The sequence below is a fragment of the Macaca mulatta genome, chromosome 12, assembly GCF_049350105.2.
Source record: "Macaca mulatta isolate MMU2019108-1 chromosome 12, T2T-MMU8v2.0, whole genome shotgun sequence".
NCBI lineage: Eukaryota > Metazoa > Chordata > Mammalia > Primates > Cercopithecidae > Macaca > Macaca mulatta.
The window spans coordinates 138,850,846-138,875,580 of NC_133417.1; the positions used below are offsets into that span (position 1 = coordinate 138,850,846).

The following is a 24,735-nucleotide window of genomic DNA, read 5'->3' on the forward strand; positions in this document are numbered from 1 at the left end:
CCACTAATCCCATCGTTAGGCCTGGGGGCCTAGGTGACTTCCCCAAGGTTTCACATCGGGTGTGGCGGAGGGTCACTTGGAGATGAGAAACGTCAAGCGCCTAGCATAGTTGCCAAGAGACAGGAAGCGCTGAAATGCAATTATTTTTCTTTTCCTCAGAAGAAAACTATAAAAAACACAACTCGAGAGTCTGGCCTCGAGCTCGCTGTCTGCATTCCTGAATTCCCAACTCCTACGGCCGGCCGAGGCCGGGGCCTTCCAAGCCACCACAGGCCCAGGGGCGCGAAAAGGCAGAGGTCCCCGTGGCCCGACACCACTGTCCCGACTCCAGGAGAGCGCCGCGTCCTCAGGCAGGCCTGGGCCGCCTCTCGCCTCGCCCTCCTCAGGCTGTACCACCAACACTGTGCCTACGCTTCCCACGTCCCTCCCTGGATCCCCGGCCGCCAGCCGCACTTACTGCCTAAAGCCCAGACCCCCGCCCCGGCCAAAACGCGAAGCGAACGAACCCGCCCCAACTGGGCGCCGCCATGTTGGCGAGGGCGGGTCTCCTGAAAGTGATTTATGGATCGTGGACTATGCTTCCCAGGATGCCCCGCTGGAGCGCCGGCCCCTCGCGCGGGGCCTTATGGGAAATGTAACTCCTCTGCTCCTAGAGTTTGGGAACTGGAACGGGAGCGGGAAAGGTGAGCTCGCTTACAAGTCGGCTGGTGAGTTTGCGGGTCCACTCGAGCAGGGGAGCACTCATTCGTTCACATTTTTAAGATTATTAAAAATTAACCCTTTAGATCAAGGGATCATAAGGAACTTTAAGGCTCATTACATACGGTTTTCTAGGGAAAGGGGTGTTAACACTATGGAAGAGAATCTCAACAGGTAGAATATCGTGAAAGCCCGGAAGGATTACACCATTGAAGAGGCCCATGTTGTTACAGAAAAACTGTGAAAGCCATCAAGCCCCAAACAATACAGTAGTGCTGAAGAAAACTGTGTCTCGATGTTGTGTGTGAGTTCACAGGATTTACAACAGAGCCTATCAAGGAAGTCATGGAAGAGATTGTGGATATGGCACACACACACACAAAAAAAGGCATAAAGTGTTTGAAGATCTAGATCTTGGAGAAATTCGAGAGTTAATAGAGACCACATCTGAGGAATTAACAGAAGATGATTTGACGGAGATGAGTGCTTTTGAATCAGTACCAGACAATGAGGAAGAAGATACAGAAGAAGCACTGTCAGAAAATGAATTGACATTAGACAGTCTTGCAGAAGGATTCTGATAATTTACTTGGACCCTTCTATGATATGGGCATTGAAAGTAAAGCAAATAGTAGAAGAAGGATTAGTACTGTATGCAAGCATTTTTATTTATTTATTTATTTTTATTTTTTTGAGACGGAGTCTTGCACTGTCGCCTGGGCTGGAGCACAGTGGCACGATCTCGGCTTACTGCAACCTCTGCCTCCCAGGTTCAAGCGATTCTCCTGCCTCAGCCTCCTAAGTAGCTGGGATTACAGGCACCCGCCACCAGGCCCGGCTAACTTTTTGTAGTTTTAGTAGAGATGGGGTTTCGCTATGTTGACCAGGCTGGTCTCAAACACCTGACCTCATGATCCACCCGCCTCAACTTCCCAAAGTGCTGGGATTACAGGCGTGAGCCACTGCGCCCAGCTCAAGCATTTTTGAAGAATTGAAAAAGCAAAACTATCAGACAATAATTATGATGTGTTTCCATAAAGTTAAACGGAGTGTGCCTGTCTCTCCTGCTTCCCCTTCCACTTCCTCCACCAATTCCCCCTCTGCCACTCCTGAAATAGCAAGACTAACCACCCCCATCCCACCCCTCCTCAACAGCCCAGTCAATGGGAGGCAGTGAGCATGGTGACCTTTATGGTGATGCACTTTCACTTAATGAATAGTAAAGATCTTTTCTCTTCCTTATGACTTTTAACATTTTCTTTTCTCTAGCAGACTTTATTGTAAGAAAAATACAGCATATAATACATATATTGCACAATAAATTGACTGTTTATGTTATTGGCAAGGCTTCCAGCAAACAGTAGGCTACTAGTAGTTATGTTTTAGGGGAGTCAAAAGTTCTGTGCTCATTTTTGACTGCATGAAGTTGGTGCCCCTAATTCTCGCTTTATTCAAGGGTCAGCTGCAGTAGCAATGAACAATTGAAAATTGGAAATACCACTTAAAATAGCATAAAAAATATGAAATACTTAGAGCTAAATCTGACAAAAGATGTGAAAGACTGTACACTAAAAACTACAAAACTTCAATGAGTGACCTAAGTAAACAGACATGTTCATGAATTGGAAAACTCAAAATTTTTAAGATGTCAGTTCTCCCAGTTCATCTATAAATTCAATATAATCCCAACCAAATCCCAGCAGGCTTTTTTTTTGTGCAAATTGGCAAACTGATTCTAAAATTCTTACAGAAATGTAAAGGATCTACAATAGCAAAAACAACAATGGAAAACAAGAAAAAATAGTGGACACTGACTCATTTCAAGACCTCCTACAAAGGGTAGTAATCAAATATTTCATAAATATGTCAATGGAACAGAATGAAAAGTCCAGAAATAGATACACAGTTGTATGAATAAGTTTTTACAAAGGTGCAAAGGCAATTCAGTGGAGAGAACAGTCTTTTCAGCAATTGGATATCCATACCCAAGAAAGCAAGAAAAAATATTACATCTGTGGTCTTCTTTCCAAAAACCTATAACCCCAGTCTATGATGAAAACATCAGACAAACTCAAACTGAGGAACGTTCTACAGAAAAACTGACCAGAACTTTTCAAAACTGTCAAAGTCATCAAAAACAAGGGAAGTCTAAGAAACTGTCACAGGCTAGAGGAGGTGAAGGAGACATATGATTAAATGATTAAAATTCATGTGGTATCCTGGATGGGATCCCAGAAATGGAAAAGGACATTAGGTAAAAATTAATGACATCTGAAGAAAACATAGACTTTAGTTCATCGTAATGTATCAAATGTTGGTTAATGAGTTGTGATAAATATGCTACAGTAACATTTAACAATAGGAGAAACTGGTACAGGATATATGGGGATTTTCTGTGCTATTTGTTGCAAACTTGCTGTAAATCTAAATTTATTCCAAAATAAAAAGTTGGATGGAAAAAAAGAGAGTCCACAGACTCGGAAGAAATATTTGCAGCGCATGTATGTGATAAAGGAGAAATATCCAAAATGTATAAAGAATGTTTAAAATTCAATGAAGAGAAAATGAAAATAAACCAATTTTTTTTTTTTATGTGCAAAGATTTGAACAGACATTTACCAAATAAGGTATACAGATGGGAAACAGGCACATGTAAAGACACTCAACATCATTAGTGATTAGAGAAATCAAATTAAAACCACAGTTTAATTTACACACCCATTAGAATGGCTGAGAGGAAAAAGACTGACAATACCAAATGATACAGTTTAGGTATTTGTCCCTTCCAAATCTCATGATGAAATTTAATCCCCGGTGTTGGAGGTCAGACTTAGTGGGAGGTGTTTGGGTCATGGGGGTGAATCCTGCTTTAATGTCTTGGTGCGTTCCTCTTGATAATGCATGAGTTCTCCCTCTATTACTTTCGGTAAGAGCTGATTGTTTAAAAGAGCCTGGCACCTCCCTCCTTTTTCTCTTGCTTCTCTCTCACCGTGTGATCGGCACCTTCTGCCTTCACCTTCTGCCATGAGTGGAAGTAGCCCAAGTCTCTCACCAGATGCAGATGCTAGTGCCATGTGTCTTGTACAACCTCTAGGACCATGAGTCAAGGAACATGCTTTCTTTGTAGATTACCTAGCCTCAGATATTCCTTTATAGCAACACAAACAAAGACACCAGGTACTGGTGAGTGTGAAGAGATCCTGGCAGAAGGCAAGGAGGAACAAGTAACATGTTATGTGGATGACAGCAGGAAAAGAAGGAGAGCATGTTCAGGGAAACTCCTGTTTTAAAACCATCAGAACTTGTGAGACTTACTGTCAAGACAACAGCATGAGAAAGACCTGCCCCCATGATTCAATTACCTCCCACCAGGATCCTCCCATAACTTGTGGGAATTGTGGGAGTTATAATTCAAGATGAGATTTGGGCAGGGACGCAGCCAAACCATCTGATTCCACCCTGACCCCTCCCAAATCTCATGTCCTCACATTTCAAAACCAAGCATGCCGTCACAACAGTCCTGCAAAGTCTCAGCATTACCTCAAAAGTCCACAGTTCAAAGTCTCATCTGAGACAAGGCAAGTTTCTTCCACCTATGGGCCTGTAAAGTCAAAAGCAAGTTAATGACTTCCTAGGTACAATGAGGGTATGAATATTGGGTAAATACAGCCATTTCAACTTGGAGAAATTGGCCAAAATAATGGGACTACATACTCCATGCAAGTCCGAAATCCAGTGGGGCAGTCGAATCTTAAAACTCCAAACTGATCTCCTTTGAATCCATGTCTCACATCCAGGTTATGCTGTTGCAATGGGTTCCCATGGTCTTGGGCAGCTCTGCCCCTGTGGCTTTGTAGGGTACAGCCTCCCTCCAGGCTGCTTTTACAGACTGGCATTGAGTGTCTGTGGCTTTTCCAGGTGCATGGTGCAAACTACTAGTGGACTTAACATTCTGGGTGGAGGGATGGTAGCCCTTTTCTCACAGTTTCAATAGGCAATCCTCCAGTCGTTACTCTTTGTGGGGGCTTCAAACCCACATTTCCCTTCTGTACTGTCCTAGCAGAGGTTCTTTGTGAGGGTCCTGCCCCTGCAGGAAACTTCATCCTGGACATCCAGGCATATCCATACAGCCTCTAAAATCTAGGCGGAGGTTACCAAACCTCAATTCTTGACATCTGTGCACCCACAGGCTCAACCCCCCATGGAAGTTGCCAAGGCTTGGCACTCACACCTTCTGAAGCCATGGCATGAACTGTACTTTGGCTCCTTTTAGACACAGCTGAAACAGTTGGGATGCAAGGCACTGAGTCCCTAGGCTGCACCCAGCAGGGGGCCCTGAGCCTGGCACATGAAACCATTGTTTCCTCCTGGCCTCCAGGCCTATGGTGGGAGGAACTGCCATGAAGACCTCTGACATGCCCTGGAGACATTTTCCCCATGGTTTTGGAGATTAACATTCAGCTCCTCATTACTTATGGAAATTTCTGCAGCCAGCTTGAATATCTCCTTAGAAAATAGGATTTTCTTTTCTATCACATAGTCAGACTGCAAATTTTCCAAACTTTTATGCTCTGTTTCCCTTTTAAAACTGAATGCCTTTAGCAGCACCTATGTCACCTCTTCAGTTCTTTGCTGCTTAGAAATTTCTCACACCAGATACCCTAAATCATCTCTCTAAGGTTCAAGTTACACGAATCCCTAGGTCAGGGGCAAAATGCTGCCAGTCTTTTTGCTAAAACATAACAAGAGTCACCTTTCCTCTGGTTCCCAACAAGTTCCTCATCTCCATCTGAAACCACCTCTGACTGGACTTTATTGTCCATATTGCTATCAGCATTTTGGGCAAAGCTATTCAACAAATCTCTAGGGAGTTGCAAACTTTCCCACATTTTTCTATCTTCTTCTGAGCCCTCCAAACTGTTCCCATCTCTGTCTGTTACCCAGTTCCAAAGTCACTTCCACATTTTCAGTTATCTTTTCAGTAGCAACCCACTCTACTGGTACCAATTGACTGTATTAGTCTGTTTTCATGCTGCTGATAAAGACATGCCTGAGACTGGGGAATTTACAAAAGAAAGAGGTTTAATTGACTTAGAGTTCCACATGGCTGGGGAGACCTCATAATCATGGCAGAAGGCAAGGAGGAGCAAGTCACATCTTACATGGATGGCAGCAGGCAAAGAAAGAGAGCTGGTGCAGAAAAACTTTTATTTTTAAAACCACTAGATCTCGTGAGACTTACTCACCATCATGAGAACAGCATGGGAAAGATCCACCCCCATGATTCAATTACCTCCCTCCAGGTTCCTCCCATGACATGTGGGAATTGTGGGAGTTCCAATTCAAGATGAGATTTGGGTGGGGACACAGCCAAACCATATCATTATTGAATTTGATTTGCTAAAATATTGTTTTAAATTTTTGTATCTAAGGTCATGAGGGTCTGTAGTTTTTCTGTCTTGTCACATCTTTATCTGGTTTTGGTATTGTGGTAATGTTGGTCTCACAGAATGAATTAGGACATTTCACATGCTTCTGTTTTCTGGACTAGATTGTGAGAAATTGGTATTATTTCTTCCTTCAGTGTTTGGCAGAATTTGTCAGTGAAGTCATCTGAACTGTACCTTTTTGTTTGTGGGAACATTTGAATTCAAAATTCAATTTGAATTTAAAAGGTACAGATTATGTCATTTGTGTTATTAATTTATTTTTGTGTAAAGTCTGACAGCTTGTGTCTTCTAAGAAATTTGTCCATTTCATCTAAATTGTAGATTTTATTGGCATGAATTTGTTCATATTCTCTTATCATTTTAATACCTGTAGAATCTATGGTGATACTACCTCTCCCATTCCGGGTATTGGTAATTTATATCTTCTGTCTTTTTTTTTCTAATCAGCCTGGCTAGAAATTTGTCAGGTTAATTGATCTGCCCAAAAAGTCATCTTTGGTGTCATTGGTTTTCTCCATTGTTTTTCTATTTTCTATTTCATTAATTTCTACACTGAAGTAAACCTCCAGGGAAGGTAGATCACTCACTGTCATGTTTGTTTTTCAAGGACAGTCATCTGCCAGTGCCCCAGTCACCAAGGGACAGGTGACTAAGCAATGTCTAGTACCCATTGACGCATCCTGGAAGGAGCCATCTTGTGCTCCTACAAGGATTATGCCCTGAGGTTGGCTGCTGATTCCCTCACTAAATGTTCCTCAGGGTGTTGCCTGACACGCTGGGCTAATTCATGGAAATCTGCATGATGTAATTCAGCCCAATGCAACAAGAATTCCGTCAACTTCCTCTGTGCCAGGTATAGCATGGGTGCTGTGGAAGGAGGATGAAAATAGGAAGAAGACATAACCTCTGTCTTCAGGGGGTTTTCAGGATACTGTGGGTGACCAATACATATTCCTGAAAGAAGGCACCAGACCGATGGGATAAGCCCACAGCAGAGGCCTACAGCTCTGTTCAGAACGAGGAAGCAGAGCGGGCTGAGAGAGGCAGCTCAGCAGAGTGCTTAGGAAAGGATAGGGCCACGACTCCCCACTGCAGGTAACATATCTGAGGAAAGCCATTTACAATAGGTGACGGTCACATTCCATCAAATCTCTGGAAGGGTTCATGGAGGTGGGGTTGTCAATCTTATTTCAGCCTTTCAAAGGCCTCTCAGGGTTTGGAAATGGAAGCAACAATGCCTGTGCATTGCAGAGGCGCAGGTGAGCCCCCATTTCCTGCCAGTTAGGAAGTTAGTGCTGAGGGCCTTACTGTCTTTCCTTGGCACATGAGATACCAGTTCCTTTCTGGGCATAGAGCTTTTTGTTGTCTGAGGATAACATCCAAATTTTGCTTTGAAACACATTTCAAAAATATGAGCTTTATTCAAATTTACTTTCCTTTTTATCTTTCTGAATTGTTAAGGTCCAAAAGCATTGCTGAATAATTCTGTGTCTAAACACCCATTGCAACACAGGGCATGATCTATCCCCAAGGCAAAGAACATAAGGTACGCTTGTCTGGAAAACGTACACGTAGGTATCTCAGCAAATGCTACTCATGTGTTATTATGAGTAATTCATTGGCAGTGATTGTGACTTTTTTTTTTTTTTTTTTTTTTTTTAATGAACAAATAACTACATGCCCTCTACTGGGGTCAGGTTTTGTGCCTTTACTTCTCCCACCTACTGTATCATAGCAGCTTAGAATCCCAGCTGCTCACTCTGAGCTGAAGTTCTCTGATGGCTTTTGCAGGGTGGAATAGCCTCCTTCCCCTATCTGTGTGTCTACTGCTGACCTGTGGCTTTGCCAAGGCAGGCAAGCTGCGGGTAGTGCCCATGGATGGGAGCCACTGGTTCACCATGCCGTCAGTGGTGGAGAAACTCATTCTCAGGGGGCATGAGGTGGTTGTAGTCATGCCAGAGGTGAGTTGGCAACTGGGAAGATCACTGAATTGCACAGTGAAGACTTATTCAACCTCATACACTCTGGAGGATCTGGACCGGGAGTTCATGGCTTTTGCCAATGCTCAGTGGGAAGCAGAAGTACGAAGCTTATTTTCTCTATTAGAGTTCATCTAAATGTTTGGAATTTAGTTTTTCACATTGCAGGAGTTTGTTTAATGACCAAAAATTGGTAGAATACTTAAAGGAGAGTTCTTTTGATGCAGTGTTTCTGGATCCTTTCGATCTGTGTGGCTTAATTGTTGCCAAATATTTCTCCCTCCCCTCTGTGGTCTTCACCAGAGGAATATTTTGTCATTATGTTGAAGAAGGTACACAGTGCCCTGCTTCTCTTTCCTACAGCCCTAGATATGTCTCAGGGTTTTCATATGCCATGACTTTTAAGGAGAGAGTATGGAACCACATCTTCTACTTAGGGGAACATTTATTTTGCCCGCATTTTTTCAAAAATGCCTTAAAAATAGCCTCTGAAATTCTCCAAACACCTGTCACAGCATATGATCTCTGCAGCCACACATCAATTTGGTTGTTGCGAACGGACTTTGTTTTGGACCCTCCCAAACCCGTGATGCCCAACATGGTCTTCATTGGTGGTATCAACTGCCATCAGGGAAAGCCAGTGCCTAAGGTAAGTCATTGCTCCTTTAGCACATTAAAAGTATTCTGGCTTCGAATATTTAAAAAGATTCCTTACTGAACTGGGATTTGACATCTGTGTTTGTTGCATCTAAAATTTCTTTTCTGTGTAAAAAGTTATTTTGTGCCATCCACATGCTTGTTGGTTAGCAACTTTTATGTAATGGCTTTGTTAATATGTATCTGTGTACAACTGGTTAATTGTTCATAATTTCCACTACATTTTTAAAATTTTTATTTTATTTTTAGAAACATGGTTTTGCTATGGTGCCCTGGCTAAACTCAAACTCCTGGGCTCAAGTGATCCCCCTATGTAAGCCTTCCAAGCAATTATGACTTTTTTAGTATTTTTGGAAAAATACTTAAAAACCCAATAAGAAATGAAACTTTCATTTTAGCTAATCCTGTAGTCCCTGCTGCAGTAAAATGCTCTTTGCGATTGTGTATGCATGTCTTTCCATTTATTGAAATTACTTTATATATAAACATGTATGTAAATGTTTACACTTATTTTATTAAAATCAAATCTACTATCAGGCTGGACATGTTGTTCTTTACCATGAATTTTTACTTGCCAGTAAATCGCAACTTTACAGATTTGACATGTTCTTTTAATAATTGCATAAAAGTCTTTACTTTGGATGCAACATAGTTGCAAGCTTTCCCAGGTGTTTTTCTGCTAAAGATTTGGCTAACTTCTTCAAAACAACAATAATAAGCTGATGATATCTTTCTTTGACCCTGAAGAAAGTATAAAGCAGAATGCGTTTAGCCACCCAAAACAGTGTTACCATAACGTTTGGTCTCGTCCTATCTGCTTTTTATTTGACTGGATCACTTTCATCTCCGGTAGCCATTTCTTTGATTGTGCTGTCTTCAGGGTCTTACTGGTAAAGCTGTGTTTCATCTCCGCTTATAATTCTTTGAAGAGATGCTTCAAGGTCTTGATCCCACTTGTTTATAATTTCCTGTGAAGGGTCTGTTCTTGTCTGTAGCTGATCTGGCTGCAACGGTTTTGGCACCCATCAAGTGGAAAATTTGTTCAACTGAAATTTTTGTCAGAATTGTGTAAACTGTCCTGATTGAAATTTCTATTGTGTTGGCTATTGTTTCTGCTGTTAATTGTCAGTCCTCTTCAGTTAGAGCATGAGCAAGATTAATTATTTCCTTGCAAATTAATGTGTGGATGGTCTGCTGGTGTGGGCTTCATCTTCACCATCATCTTGTCCCTTCTCAAAAGGAATTACTCACTTGTAAACTGCTAATTTTTTGGAGCATTTTCCCCATTAACTTTCTGTAAAGCATCCGTGATTTCACCATTTTTCCCTCATGCCTCAGCATAAATTTTAGGCTATTGCTTCAACTGTAGCAGAATTGATGTTGTTCTGATGGGGACTTCTTTCCAACTGATGTCTTATCCTTCTTAGTGCCTCAAACTAGATCCTACTCAGACAGGTTTTAACAACTTAGTGTAAGTTTGTTTTGGTGCAAAGAAATTTGAAATCCATGCATAAGTTTTCATAATATGCATTTTCATTAATTGTGTGATGATCCCTCATCTATTACTTTTATAGGGATGGACCACGCATTTTTGTTTATTGTTCTGGCTTCTTACAGGGTTCAGTATACTTTGTAACACAATTGTGTCTCTCACAGATTGGCAGATATTTGGTAAAGGATTGACTTTGCAGCCAACTCATGGGAAAGTGAAATAATGTAAAAAAACAGGAAGACTACAGTTTTAGGCCTTTCAAGTGAGGCATGGCTTTCAGCTCTTGGCAAGAACAGGTGAGGAGATGCAAGTTGTAGGACTCTAAGAGGCTAGGCTTTTCAAAGTGCTCCTCTCCCCTTCACCCTCCTTCAGTTACAGCACCAAGGACCACCCAGGTGTTGCCTGCAGCCTCACCCTCTACCGTCTGCCACTTCCGGAACCCACACTGAGTTCCTTGTGACTCATAGGGTCATCCAGAGGGCTGTAAAGATACAGAAAGATATATGTAATTTTATATCACCTATCATATAAAGATATATTTATAAAATAGGAAACATATTAACCATTTATCATTTTATATATTTATGGTTTTATGTGTCTAAAATATATTGTTTTATGTATGTATTTAAGGGTAAGTATGTATAAGAGGTTTTAGGGATATAGAAAATTACATATTTATATATATCTTTACAAATTTAAGAATAAAGGAAGGAAAATTCTCAAAGAGGAATTCAGATATCCAAGAGTGCCCTTTGACAAAGAGCCTTGGATACAACATACCTACAAAAGTGAATTGTCATTGAAAGACCTGTGGACACTGGATTTCTCTTTCCTTATTTTAGAAGGGCAGGCTGTGTCTTGGAAAAGCATACAGTTTGTTGTATCTTGCTGGACAACAGGAGTGGTAGTCTGAAGTGTCTGATGAGAAGGAAGCATCACTTGATGGTGGAGTGTGCATCTGTGCCCATGTATGTGCATGTGTGTTTGTGTGTGTGCATGCACATGTGTCTGCATGCAGTGTCTCAGATCCTACATAGGGGTTTTTCCTGAAGGCCTCCAGTAGTGAAAACTCATTGAGTCTATCCAGGGGAATTACATCCAATGCTGTAATTAAATACTTTAATGAAGATGGTAGATCATCATTCAAGAGAGTATCAAGATAGTTTTAATTAAAAAAAAAAAAAGGAATCACTCCCAGGGTTTTTTAGTTTTTGGTGAGTTCCAGCAGAATTGATGATGAGGTCCAGTAGGAAGGAATTCAGGATTGAGTGTAGCTCTGAAGAACTGGGGGTAGGAAGTGACTTCATAGCAAGCAAAGATCTGGGCTTCCCCCATTGCTCTAAGATCTAGTTCCATTCTGAGATTCAAATTCAGAGTAAGCTGTTCGTGGGCAAGACCAAGGCCTCCCACCAAGATTATTCAATTCAACTTCTTTTTTTTTTTTAATCAAAATTTTCAAACATATGGCAAGGAGAGACTATAGTGTAATGAACACCTATATATCCATCTTTGTGTTATGTAACTTTCAATATTTTATTATACTGATTCATGTATCTGCTCTTTTGTTTCTTTTTTAAAAAAAAACCTTCTGGCTATAATGTTTTAATGGAACGCTGTGCATATCATTCTATCCCCAAATACTTCACTAAATATGAAAAGTACAGAAAGTTTGTTACATAGCCACAATATCATCATTCCTCACAGAATCAATAACTCTTTAATATTGTCTCACTCATAATCCATAATGAAATTTCCCCTAATTGTCTCAAAAATGTCTTTTACATGTAGATCAGTAGAATGGAGTTGAGAATCCAGAAACAAACCCATACATCCTTGGCCAATTAGTTTTTACTGTGGTGCCAAGACTGTTGAAATGGGAAAGAATAATCTCTTCAACAGAGGTCGCTGCGACAGCTGCATATCCACATGCAAGATAATGAAGTTGCATCCTTATATGCAAAAACTAACTTGAAATGGATCAAATAACTAAATATAAAAGCTAGAAGTGTAATAGTTTAGAAGGTAACATTTGGGCAAGTATTTATGACCTGGGTTTCTGAGATGTGGCACCAAAAGTATCAGAAACACCAACAAAAACAACACAGACATATTTGACATCAAAATAAAAACTTTTGTGCATCAAGGGACACTATCACGAGAGTGAAAAGACAACCCACATGACTTCCCTCACTAAGATGTACAAACAAACATGTACATGCTTGATGTGGAGGCTCCTGGGAGGCGATCACAATCCTCAACGACCTGAAATCCCAAAATCTGGAATGTTAACATCCTGAAAGATCAAGGTCCCACGAATATAATTCCAGAAAAAATAACTTTAAAAATTATTTAAAAGATATCTGTTTACATTTTAAATGGGAATTTATTTGAAAAACATATGAAAACAGGAAAGAACACTTCATAGGCCACTTTACACCCTAAAATATGTAATAATAATAATACATATTTTTGCAAGCGTAAACCCTCAGGTGTACTAATGACTGTCACATAGCATAGGTATATCAGTTGTGATCAGATGATTCATAGAGTAATAGGTCAAGAAAATGATAAGCGTATATCATTGTGATTGGTAATTTTGTGCACTCAGCTTTACAGCTTTGATCATCTGACATACCTTGAAAAATGAATAGAGACTTTTCATGAGGTCGGTCAAAAATCTCTATGGGTCACCACCACATATACAGTTACTCAAAGTGCCCAAGTCTTGAGAAATTTTTTTTGTTTGTTTGTTTTTTGAGATGGAGTCTCAATTGGAAATGCAACAAACGAAATGTCAAATTACAGTTCAGTAAGCAATCTTTTTCTAATTTCCAAAGCCAGATTATTCTTAATGTGCTAAAGGAGAGATAACTTACGATAGGCAATGGCTTTCCCTGCGGGCCCCCACCAGCTATCACAGTCCCCATCATCTTGCCTTCCCTGGCTCACAGGCTTTATTTTATGCCACTCTTCATCCCTCCTCTGTGCAGCTCCCCTGTTCCTTTTCCCTCCTTCTTCCTTTTCTCTATTTCCTTCCCCACCAATTTCTTTCCCTCTGTCGCTTCCTCAGCGTGATCCCTGTTCCAGAGGTATAGGATGATATGGTTTGGCTGTTTCCCACCCAAATCTTATCTCGACTTCTAGCTCCCATAATTCCCATGTGTTGTAGGAGGGACCCAGTGGGAGATAACTGAATCATGGGGGCAGTTTTCCCCATACTGTTCTCATGGTAATGAATTCATCTCATGAGATCTGATGATTTTATGAGGGGTTTCCCCTTTTGCTTGGCTCTCATTCTCTCTCCTGCCTGCTGCCACGTAGACATGCCTTTCGCCTTCCGCCTTGATTTTTAGGCCTCCCCAGCCATGTGGAACTGTGAGTCCATTAAACCTCTTTAAAAAAAAATAATTTATCCAGGTTGTAACTCTTTATCAGCAGTGTGAAAACAGACTAATACAGTAAATTGATACCAGTAGAGTAGGGTGCTGCTGTAAAGATACCTGAAAATGTGGAAGCAACTTTGGTACTGGATAACAGGCAGAGATTGGAAGAGTTTGGAGGGCTCAGAAGAAAACAGGAAAATGTGGGAAAGTTGGGAACTTTCTAGATACTTGTTGAATGACTTTGACCAAAATGCTGATAATGATATGGACAATGGGATGAGGAACTTATTGTGACCTGGAGCAAAGGTGACTCTTGTTATGTTTTAGCAAAAAGATTGGCAGCATTTTGCCCCTGCCCCAGAGATCAGTGGAACTTTGAACTTGAGGGAGATGACTTAAGGTATCTGGTAGAAGAAATTTCCATTTTTTTTTTTTTAAGACGGAGTCTTGCTCTGTCCCCCAGGCTGGAGTGCAGTGGCATGATCTCAGCTCACTGCAAGCTCCGCCTCCCGGGTTCACGCCATTCTCCTGCCTCAGCCTCCTGAGTAGCTGGGACTACAGGTGCCTGACACCACACCCAGCTAATTTTTTTTTTTTTTTTTGTATTTTTAGTAGAGACGGGGTTTCACTGTGTTAGCCAGGGTGCTCTTGATCTCCTGACCTTGTGATCCGCCCGCCTCGGCCTCCCAAAGTGCTGGGATTACAGGCTTGAGCCACCGCGCCTGGCCTTTTTTTTTTTTTAAGATGGAATGTCGCTCTGTCGCCCAGGTTGGAGTACAGTGGTGCAATCTTGGCTCACTGCAACCTCTGCCTCCCAGGTTCAAGTGATTCTCCTGCCTCAGCCTCCTGAATAGCTAGGATTACAGGCATGTGCCACTGTGCCCAACTAACTTTTGTATTTTTAGTAGAGACGGGGTTTCACCATGTTGGTCAAGCTGGTCTCAAACTCCTGATCTCATGATCTGCCTGCCTTGGCCTCCCAAAGTGCTGGGATTACAGGCATGAGTCACTGCACCCGGCCAGCAGAAGAAATTTCTAAGCAGCAAAGTATTCAAGAGGTGACTTGGGTGCTGTTAAACGCATTCAGTTTTAAAAGGGAAACAGACGTAAAGGTTCAGAAAGTTTGCATTCAAGCACGCTGCAGAAATTTGCATAATGAGGAGCCAAATGTTAATCCCTAAAACAATGGGGAAAATGTCTCCAGGGCATTTGTCCCATTGTCCCTGGGCTGGGCCCAGGACACCCCTGGTGTGTGCAGCCTAGAGGCTTGGTGCCCTGCGTCCCAGCCACTGGTACATCTCAGTCCCTGGCTTCAGAGGGTGCAAGTCCCTGGCAGCTTCCGTGTGGTGTTGAGCCTGCGGGTGCACAGAGGTTTGGGAAACTCTGCCTAGGTTTCAGAGGATGTATGGAAACACCTGAATGTCCAGGCAGAAGTTTGCTGCAGGGGCAGCTCCCTCATGGAGAACCTCTGCTAGGGCAGTGCAGAAGGGAAATGTGGGGTTGAAGCCCCCACACAGAGTCCCCATTGGGGCAGTGCTTAGTGGAGCTGTGAGAAGAGGGCCGCCATCTTGCAGACCCCAAAATTGGAGATCCAATGACTACTTGCACCTGAAAAAGCCATAGACACTTAACACCAGCCTGTGAAAGCAGCCGGGAGGGAGGCTGTACCCTGCAAAGCCACAGGGGCAGAGCTGCCCAAGACCATGGGAACCCACCTCTTGCATCAACATGACCTGGATGTGAGACATGGAGTCAAAGGAGATCATTTTGGAGCTTTAAGGTTTAATGACTGCCCTATTGGATTTCTGTCTTGCATGGGGCCTGTGGCCACTTTGTTTTGGCCAATTTCTCCCATTTAGAATGGGAGCATTTACCCAATGCCTGTGCCAATCTTGTATCCAGGAAATAACTGACTTGCTTTTGACTTTACAGGCTCATAGGCAAAAGGGACTTGCCTTGTCTCGAATGAGACTTTGAACTGTGGCCTTTTGAGTTAATGCTGAAATGAGTTAAGACTTTAGGGGACTGTTGGGAAGGCATGATTTGTTTTGAAATACGAGGACATGAGATTTGGGAGGGCCAGAGGTGGAATGATGTGATTTGGCTGTGTCCTCACCCAAATCTCATCTTTAATTTGAGCTCCCCAATTCCCATGTGTTGTGGGAGGGACCAGTGGGAGGTAACTGAATCATGGGGGTGGTTTTCCCCATACTGTTCTCCTGGTAGTGAATAAGTCTCGCAGGATCTGATGATTTTATAAGGGGTTTCCCCTTTCACTTGGCTCTCATTCTCTCTCACCTGCCACCACGTAAGATACGCCTTTTGCCTTCTGCCAGGATTGTGAGGTCTCCCCAGCCACGTGGAGCTGTGAGTCCATTAAATCTCTTTTAAAAAAATAATTTACCCAGCCTCTAGTATGTCTTTATTAGCAGTGTGAAGATGAACTAATACAGGGGTCATCAAGAAAGGTCATCTTCTTCATCAAGGTTGGAGGCAGTGAGAACGACCCGAGTTCCAGTCCCTTCTGTGGGACCTCGCTTCTCCTCGCTGTCCCCACTTTACATCCATCTGCCCTGCCTGAAGACCCACCCTGGGGTCCTTAAGCTCTAGCATCAGACACCAAGTCCGTTTGCAGAGATCGTCCAGTCAGCTACCATCACGCGTCTGGCCAATCCCTCACCATGGGTATGCATAGCAGCTCTGCTTCTCTCACTGAACCCTGACTGCTATAGGTTGGAAGTAAGGGCTGTGGCACAGTGGCACCTTGTACACTTTTTGACTTGAAATGCAAGAGGCAGGAGGGACAGCAGCAAGAGGAGAGCCTAGATCATGGCCTATTACAGTTTTTATAGGAAAGACAGGCAGGGCAGGAGGAACAGTTTAGGACTGGCTGGTTTGGATAATTTCAGTGGGCTCTGAGCTATAAGGCTGGGCCCTTTGCTCTCTCTAATAATTGGCTGGCTTGGGGAGGGACTCCATTCTCAGCCAGAAAGGGATTTTAAGATGTGGAAACATCATAATATGCAGAAAATTAAGAAATACATACAATATAGGTAGTATGCTCTTTTTTTTCCCTCATGGATAAATACCTAGCAATAGAATAGCTGTACTCTCTGATAGGTATATGTTTACCTTTTTAAGAAACTGCCAAACAATATTCTCAAGTAGCTGACCCAATGTGCCACCCCACCTCCAGGATATGAAAGGACTAGCTCTTCCTGCTCACAAGCACCTGGTGTTTTAGTCTGTTTGTGTTACTATGAATAAATACCTGAGGCTGGGTAATGTATAAAGAAGAGATGTTTAGCCCTCAGTTCTGCAGGCAGTACAAGAAGCATGGAACCAACATCTGCATAAGACAATAGAGTTAGCCTATCCCTTCCTGGCTTAAACCCTGGTGCCCACTTTCTTCCTTACTAATAAATGTCCTTTGTGGCCTTCTTTTTCTAGATAGGGCACTTTTGCATGAATTAAAAACCAGTTTGGGCAGATATTCTTTCCCCTCGAAGCTTTTCTTCATGAATTCTGGGAACTCATCTGCTGCCTATTGCTTGGCAGAAGTTGCTTCTGTTATCTTCACATTTTTAAAGCCAAACCTCTTTCTAAAACTAGCAAACTATTCTTTGCTGCCATTAAATTCTCCAGCTTTATATCCTTCATCTTTATTTAGCTTTGTGTTATCATATAATGACTCTGTTTTTCTCAGGTAGTAGTAGAGAATATAGGTTTGCCTTTCTTGTAACAATCCTGTGCCCACATAAAAGCTACATTTTTAATAATAAAATTGTGTTTAGATAAGCATGATATAGAATTACTCTTTGACAACTTATCTATGGATATAATGACTCTAGTTTCAGACTTTTTCTTCTGAAATATGTGAGCTTTGGCCAACAGTCTGGTCTCTTTTCCTACCTTAATTTTCTACTTTTGCTCTTGGATTTGTTGATAGGGCACAGAGGACTTCCCATGGGGCTGTAAAGAACTTACTCCTCCGCGTGGACTGTGCACACCATGGTGCTGTCATTACTGTTACCACCAGGAGACTCCTTAAACGCGTAGGATATATGATAGTTTTCACTTGGTTAAAAAAATCTGCCAGTTTCTCAGAAAGACCTTTTTCACTATTAATCTTTAACCCATGGATGGAATCCTAGATCTTTTTATCCATTAACTCTTTGAATATCCTTGTTTCTACCTTGGCAGTGGAGTCCACTGATATTGAAAAGCTGCATTTTTAATATGAGATATAAAGGTATTTTGGAAAAAGTGCGAGGTTTGAAGCCTGCTGGCATCACTGCAATGATGGCTTAGTGAATTTTCTTTTCTTTTTTTAATGATGGTCCTTATCTGGTTTCTTTTTTTTTTTTTTTTTTTTCAAATGATGGCCAACCACAGCTGCAGTCCTCAACCTATGGTATATATCTAGCAATTCAACTTTCATTATAATATCATGAATTTCTCTGCTTCATGGGAGCACTTGAGGCATCACTAGTGACACTTTGTATGGGCCCCATGGTATTATTTAGAGTTTCTGATATGCAGCAAACATGACAAACAATGCACGAGAACTGTGAGATCAGTGTTTACTGTGATACCCAATTTACTGGAGGGATGAACTGCACACACGGAGATGATCAGCCTCACCTGGTGTACTGAGTGGATACTTGCAACATTTGAGCTCCCTGCAATAGCAACAGGAGGTGGCTATGAAATTATCACAGTAGTACAGTAGGCACAGTTAACTCTATGCAGTTATGACTTAATGCTGCAACCTTACCGTTGTTACTTTTCTCTTGACTGCAAATGGTGTCATGTATAGTCTGTGTTTGTGTGTATAAGTTTTGATAAATTTTAACTATTTAAAATATATTTGTGTCCATATTATGGTAGTAAATGATAAAATAAACTAATTGCTATATATATTTTATGCATTCCTGACATACTCAACTGTTTCTTAATTTTTTCACTATTGTAGGCTGTGTGGTTTATCTGCAAGTTTTTCAATTTGTTGCAAATCTCCATAACATTTTCTAATATATTTATTGCAACAAATCTGCCTATAAATGGACCAACACTGTTGAAACTCTTGATGTTCATGAATAACCATTTATAGAGATGAAATTAACACTTACTTGTTGTATCCTGCAACCACACTAAACTTACTTATTTGTTCTTGGAGGTTGTTGCAGAGTTTGTTGGAATTTCCCCGTAGATGATCACATTGTTTGTGAATGAGCTCTTTTTACTTTTTCTTTCAAATCTGGATATTTTAAATTTCTTTTTTTGTTTGACTGCATTGAATAAAACAATGTTGAGTAGAAGTATTAGTTAGCCCCCATCCTTGGCATGTGTCTGATCTGAGGAGTGGAGCATTCAGTCTTTCACCATTAAGGATGATGTTAGCTGTGGATTTTTACAAGATGCCCCTCAATACTTCGGAAACTTTCCCTCTTTTTCCTTCTTTTGCTGACAAATTTTTTTGCCAGATATGGATTTTGGACTTTGTCAAACACTTTTTCTGCACCTATTGAGATCATTATATGGTTATACATTTTTAGTTTATTTATATGGTATGCTGCTTTGATTTATTTTTAAAGATTATTTATCATTAATTGTGGTGAAATACACATAGCATAACACTTATCGTGTTCACCACTTTAGGTGCACAGTTCAATATTGAGTATATTCACATTGCTGTGCAACCAACACCACCATTCATCTGCAGAACTCTCTTCATCTTCCCAAACTGAAGATTGGGACCCATTAAACAATAATTGCCCATTCCTCTCTCCTCCAAGCCCTTGGTGTAACCGCCCAAGGGTTCTCCTTGCCTGCTGCCTAGACAGAGCTGATTTATCAAGACAGGGGAATTGCAATAGAGAAAGAGCAATTCACACAGAACTGGCTGTGCGGTAGACTGGAGTTTTATTATTACTCAAATCGGTCTCCCTGAGCAATTCAGGGAGCAGAGTTTTTAAGGACTACTTGGTGGGTTGGGAGAAGCCAGGAGTGCTGATCAGTCAGAAATGAAATCATAGGGAGTCGAAGCCATCTTCTTGCACTGAGTCAGTTCCTGGATGGTGGCCACAAGATCAGATGAGCCAGTTTATCTATATGGGTGCTGCCAGCTGATCCATCAAGTGCTAGGTCTGCAAAATATCTCAAGCATTGATCTTAGGAGCAGTTTAGGGAGGGTCAGAATCTTGTAACCTCCATCTGCATGAATCCTAAACCATAATATCTTTTTTTTTTTGAGACGGAGTCTTGCTCTGTCGCCCAGCCTGGAGTGCAGTGGCATGATCTCAGCTCACTGCAAGCTCCTCCTCCCGGGTTCATACCATTCTCCTGCCTCAGCCTCCTGAGTAGCTGGGACTACAGGCGCCCACCACCACGCCCAGCTAATTTTTTGTATTTTTAGTAAAGATGGGGTTTCACCATGTCTACTAGCCAGGATGGCCTCGATCTCCTGACCTCGTGATCCGCCCACCTCGGCCTCCCAAAGTGCTGGGATTACAGGTGTGAGCCACCGTGCCCAGCCCTAAACCATAATTTCTAATCTTGTGGTTGATGTTAGTCCTACAAATTCGATCTAGTCCCCAGGCAAGAAGGAGGTCTGCTTTGGCAAAGGGCTGTTACTGTCTTTGCTTTAGGAAACTATAAACTAAGTTTCTCCCAAAGGTAGTTCAGCCTATGCCTAGGAATAACAAGCACAACTTGGAGGTTAGAAGTGAGATGGAGTCACTTAAGTTAGATCTCTTTCACTGTCTCAGTCATAATTTTGCAAATGTGGTTTCACTGGCAACCACCATTCCTCTTTTTGAGTCTATCAATTTTTCTATTTTGGATACCTCATAGAAGTAGAATGATATGGCAGTTGTCATTTTGTGACTGGCTTACTTTACTTAGCACAAAGTTCTCAAGGTTTATTCATGGTGTAGCACGTGTCAGAATTTCCTCCCTCTTTAAGGCTGAATTTTACTCCTTTGTTACTACATTTTGTTTATGCACTCATCTGCAGATGGGCAGTTGGGTTGAGTTCGCCTCTTGGCTGTTGTGAATTATGCAGCTATGAACATGGTGGTACAACCTTGATTAATTTTCTAAAGTGAAAACCAGCCTTACATCCTAGGGATAAACCCTATATACTTGTAGTCTATGATCTTTTTATTTATCTTATTACATACTTAAAATATTATTGAATTTGATTTGCTAAAATATTGTTTAAATTTTTTTTTTTCTAAGTTCATGAGGTTCTGTAGTTTTTCTATCTTATCATGTCTTTATCTAGTTTTGATATTTTGGTAATCCTAGTCTTTTAAAATGAATTAGGAAATTCCATAGGCTTTTGGTTTCTGGACTAGACTGTGAATATTTGGTATTATTTCTTCCTTTATTGTTTGGTAGAATACATTAGGGAAGTCATCTGAACTTCACTTTTTTGGTGGGAAAGTTTAAATTTCAAATTCAAATTCAATTTAAAAGATATTGGTTACTTCTATTTGGGTTATTTATTTCTTCTAGTGAGAAGATTGGGAGCTTGTGCCTTTAAAGAAATATGTTTATTTCATCTAAGTTGTAGACTTTATTGGCATAAATTTGTTCATGATATTCTGTTATCATTTTAATATTTGTAGAATATATGGTGATACTACCGCTCTCATTACTGATATTGGTAATTTATTTCTTCTGTCTTTTTCTCTGATCAGTGTGCTAGATAGAGCTTTATCAAGACAATTGATCTTCTCAGAAAGCCAGCTTTGGTTTCTTTAATTTTGTCTATTGATTTTCTATTTTCTGTTTCATTGCTTTCTGCTCTGAAGTAAGCCTTCAGGGAAGATAAATTACTCACTGTCATTTTTATTTTTCAAGGGCAGTCATCTGCAAGTGCCTCAGTTGCCAAGTTAAAAGGTGACTGAGCAAATGTCTAGTACCAATTAGGGTGTCCTGGAAGGAGACATTTTGTTCTCTGACAAGAACTATGCCCTGAGGTTTGCTGCAGAATCCCTCACTAAATGTTCCTCAGAGGGTAACCTGACAAGCACCGCTGAGCTCACCTGTGAAGGTGTTGAGAAAACCTGCAAGATGTTATTCGGCCCAATGCAACAAGTTTTCCCATGGACTTCCTCTGTGCGAGGCATAGTATGGGTGCTGTGGAAGGAGGATGAAAACACAAGACATAACCTCAACATCAAGTACTACTTAGGAGACTGGGGCAGACCAATACATATATTCCTGAGGGAGGCACCAGGCCAGTGGAATAAGCCCACAGCAGCCTACAACTCTGTTCAGAACATGAAAGCAGAACAGGTGGAGAGAGGCAACTCAGCAGAGTACTCGGGCAAGCATAGGGCCGGTGACTCCCCACTGCAGGCAACGTTATCTGAGGAAAGCGATTTACAATAGGTGACAATCACATTCCATAAAAATCCCTGGAAGGGTCCATGGAGGTAGGGTTGTCAATCTCATTTTAGCATTTCAGAAGCCAGGAATGGAGGATTAAAAGCAGCCATGTCTACGCATTGCAGAGATGCAGATGAGTCACAATTTCTTGTCAGGTAGGAGGCCAATGCTAAGGACCTTGCTGTCTTTCCTTGGGCCATGAAATGACAATTCCTTTCTAGGCAGAGGGCATTTGGTTGTCTCAAGCTAAAATCCACATTTTGCTTTGCATCTGGGCAATTTACAAAAGAAAGAGGATTATTGGATTTACAGTTCCACATGGCTGGGGAGGCCTCACAATCATGGAAGAAGGGAAGAAGGAGCAAGTCACATCTTACATGGATGGTAACACCCAAAGAGAGCTGTGTAGGGAAACTCCCCTTATAATACCATCAGACCTCATGAGATTTATTTGCTATCAGGAGAACAGCATGGGAAAGACCTGACCCCATGATTCAATTACCTCCACCAGGTCCCTTTCACAACATGCGGGAATTCAAGATGAGATTTGGGTGGAGACACAGCCAAACCATATCAGGGGCAAATTCCAAAAACATTAGCTTTATTCAAATTTACTTTCCTTTTTACCTTTCTGAGTCATCAAAGTCTAAAAGCACTGCTTAATAATTTTGTTTCTAAACTCACATTGCAGCACAGGGCATGATCTGCCCTCAAGACAAAGACCATCAACTACTCTTTCCTGGAAAACGTACAAGTTGGTATCTCAGCAAATGCTACTCATGTGTTCTCATCCTTATGAGTAAATCATTGGCAGTAAGTGTGATTTTTTTTTTTTTTTTTTTTTTTGGGTCAACAGGAAAATACACACCTTCCCTTGGGGGCAGGTTTTGCCTGTACTTCTCCTGCCTACAGTATTATAGGAGCTTAGAATTCCAGCTGCTGGCTCACTCTCGGCTGAAGATCTCTGATGGTTCCTGCTGGATGGAATGGCCCCCTTCCCCTATGTGTGTGTCTGCTGCTGACCCGTGGCTTTGCCGAGGTAGGGAAGCTGCTGGTAGTGCCCATGGATGGGAGCCACTGGTTCACCACCATGAGGTCGGTGGTAGAGAAACTCATCCTCAGGGGACATGAGGTGGTCGTAGTCAGGACAGAGGTGAGTTGGCAACTGAGAAGATCACTGAATTGCACGTGAAGACTTACTCAACCTCATACACTCTGGAGGATCTGGACCAGAAGTTCGTGGTTTTCACTGATTCTCACTGGAAAGCACAAGCACAAAGTCTATATCCTCTAGTGACGCGTTCATCCAGTGGTATCTTGGACTCATTTTATTCAAATTGTAGAAGTTTAAGGACAAAAAATTAGTAGAATACTTAAAGGAGAGTTCTTTTGATGTGATATTTCTGGATCCTTTTGATGCCTATGGCTTAATTCTTGCCAAATATTTCTCCCTCCCCTCTGTGGTCTTCACCAGGGAAATATTTTGCCAGTATCTTGAAGAAGGTGCACAGTGCCCTGCTCCTCTTTCCTATGTCCCCAGAGGTCTCTTAGGGTTCTCAGATGCCATGACTTTCAAGGAGAGAGTACGGAACCACATCATGCACTTTAAGGAACATTTATTTTGCCACCATTTTTTCAAAAGTGCCCTAGAAATAGCCTCTGAAATTCTCCAAACGCCCGTCACGGTATATAATCTTTACAGCCACACATCAATTTGGTTGTTGCGAACTGACTTTGTTTTGGACTATCTGACTTTGGACTCGTGATGCCCAACATGATCTTCATTGGTTGTATCAACTGCCATCAGGGAAAGCCATTGCCTAAGGTAAGTCATCTAGTCATCTCTCCTTTAGCATAGTAAGAATAATCTGGCTTTAGATAATAAAAAAAAAGATTTTGTATTGTGTTAGGCCATTCTTGAATTGCTATAGAAAATACCTGAGACTGGATAATTTATAAAGAAAGGGGGTTCAATTGGCTTATGATTCTGCAGGCTGTACAAGCATGGTGCCAGCATGTGCTTGTACAGCCTGCAGAACCATGAGTCAAGTAAACCTTCTGTGGGAGGGCTCAGAGAGCTTTTACTTGTGGTAGAAGGCAAAGTAGAAGCAGACATGTCACATAGCAAAAGCAAGAGCAAGAGAGAATGAGAAGATGTGCCACATACTTAAACAACCAAATCTTGTGAGTACTCACTATTACAAGGACAGCATCAACTCATGAGAGATCTGCCCTCATGACCCAAACACCTCTCACCAGGCCCCACCTCCAACACTGGGGATTACATTTCAACATGAGATTTGGACGGAACGAATATCCAAACTGTATCATTTCTCCCCTGCCTATTCCCCCAAATCTTACGTTCTTCTCGTATTGTAAAATACAATAATGCCTTTCCAAAAGTCCCCCAAAATCTAACTCATTACATCATTTGCTCAAAATTCCAAAGTCCAAAGTCTCATCAGAGACAAGGCAAGTCTCTTCCACCTATCAGCCTGTAACAAGAAACAGTTATTTACTTCCAAGTTACAATGGGGGTACAGGCATTGGGTGCTCCCATTCCAAAAGGGAAAAATCAGCCAAAAGAAAGGGGCTACAGGCCCCATGCAAGTTTGAAACCCAGCAGGGGAGTCGTTAAATCTTAAAACTCCAAAATAATTCTCCTTTGACTCCAT

At 41.6% G+C, this 24,735-nt stretch overlaps 1 protein-coding gene and 2 pseudogenes across 12 annotated transcripts in view; 2 read left to right on the forward strand and 1 right to left on the reverse strand.

Annotated features, from left to right (window-relative positions):
• Positions 1-556, reverse strand: part of USP40 (ubiquitin specific peptidase 40) — a 93,775-nt gene extending 93,219 nt beyond the window's left edge. For all 11 annotated transcript variants that reach the window (XR_013402239.1, XR_013402241.1, XR_001438816.3 and 8 more), the window contains exon 1: positions 458-556. The gene's annotated coding sequence lies outside the window, so the exon portion shown is untranslated. The remainder of the gene's footprint in view (positions 1-457) is intronic.
• Positions 520-23,918, forward strand: LOC718123 (UDP-glucuronosyltransferase 1A9 pseudogene; annotated as a pseudogene). Its single transcript, XR_013401833.1, has 2 exons — positions 520-707; positions 22,917-23,918. The product of XR_013401833.1 is annotated as a UDP-glucuronosyltransferase 1A9 pseudogene (transcript).
• On the forward strand, positions 7,804-8,976 carry LOC718071 (UDP-glucuronosyltransferase 1A7 pseudogene; annotated as a pseudogene).
• Positions 23,919-24,735: the final 817 nt, after the last annotated feature.